Genomic DNA, 1,097 nt, shown 5'->3' with positions numbered 1-1,097 from the left:
TCCTGCTCCAGCAGTAGGAGTGAGTGGGTGCTACTCGTAGTCCATTTACTTGTGGTACTTTAGTGCAAAGAAAACGGCCCAAACGGCATTGTTGGTGTAGACAGGCAAGTTCTGGAAAACCCTTGCAAGTACACAGGTGCATTTGGGGCTACAGGCGGTGCTTTGAGCAAATGAGGCATTTAAATTCATCATAGAGAAGGATGCATCTGAGAACAGCTGCAAAAGGCAGTAAAACTAAGATAGCATATGAAGTCCCGTAGCTTGCTTAAGATGCTGATAAAATGCCCCAGCAGACCTTGGTGTGTCACTGAAGCTGTAGAGAGCCTAACCTCAGAAGGTTTCATGAGGAGGAATGCTGAGAAGCCTGATGAAGATTGGATGCAAGAACACAAGCACTCAGGAGGCCCTTAGACAGTAGTCACCCAGGAAATGTAGTTTTGGATTTAAAAAAATACCAAGTTAGTCTATGTGATAGGAGGATATCATGAAAGCACAAGTGAAAGGCAACAACCTTCACTATGGCAGAAAACTAAGAGAATGTTAAAGGAACTACTATATCCTCATTCAGTACTACATATTTAATAGACTTCACCTCTCAACACATCCTCACAAAACAGCATAGCATTATTGTCTCTAGTGCAGTGGGAAATTCAAACAGTAATGCACAAATTAATATGTGGTTCAGTTCTTTGCCAACAGCTTGCACTCTCAGGGTAGCCCTTTTTCAGAGCAGAAAAGGGTAAACCAATGGGAGATGTAACAAGAAGATGCTTCCTTTGTGTGCTGCCTCAAGTTTATTCAAAGCAATGACAGATGAGAACAAAGCAAAATAAATAAGGCCGAAGAGAAATTAAGAGGGCAGCATATATGCTTTAAAAAAACAATACTGTAAAAGAATATAAAATATTTGGGACCCTTGAGAGAACTTGTCTTAGTATATAAAGCCTCTTTCAATTCAGGCTGGGAAATCACCTTAAAGGCTTCAAGTTGGCTCCAGTAAGGGGGGAAAAGAGTGGAACAGGGCAAAAAAACTGGAGGTGTGTTTTCAGGCAGTACTTTTTGACTAGCATCCCACTTTGTATTTATCTAATGGGAGG

The sequence above is a fragment of the Pterocles gutturalis genome, unplaced genomic scaffold (genome assembly GCF_000699245.1).
Source record: "Pterocles gutturalis isolate BGI_N339 unplaced genomic scaffold, ASM69924v1 scaffold47158, whole genome shotgun sequence".
Lineage (NCBI taxonomy): Eukaryota > Metazoa > Chordata > Aves > Pterocliformes > Pteroclidae > Pterocles > Pterocles gutturalis.
The sequence above is the reverse complement of the archived record's forward strand: the minus strand, read 5'-3'. Positions refer to the sequence as shown.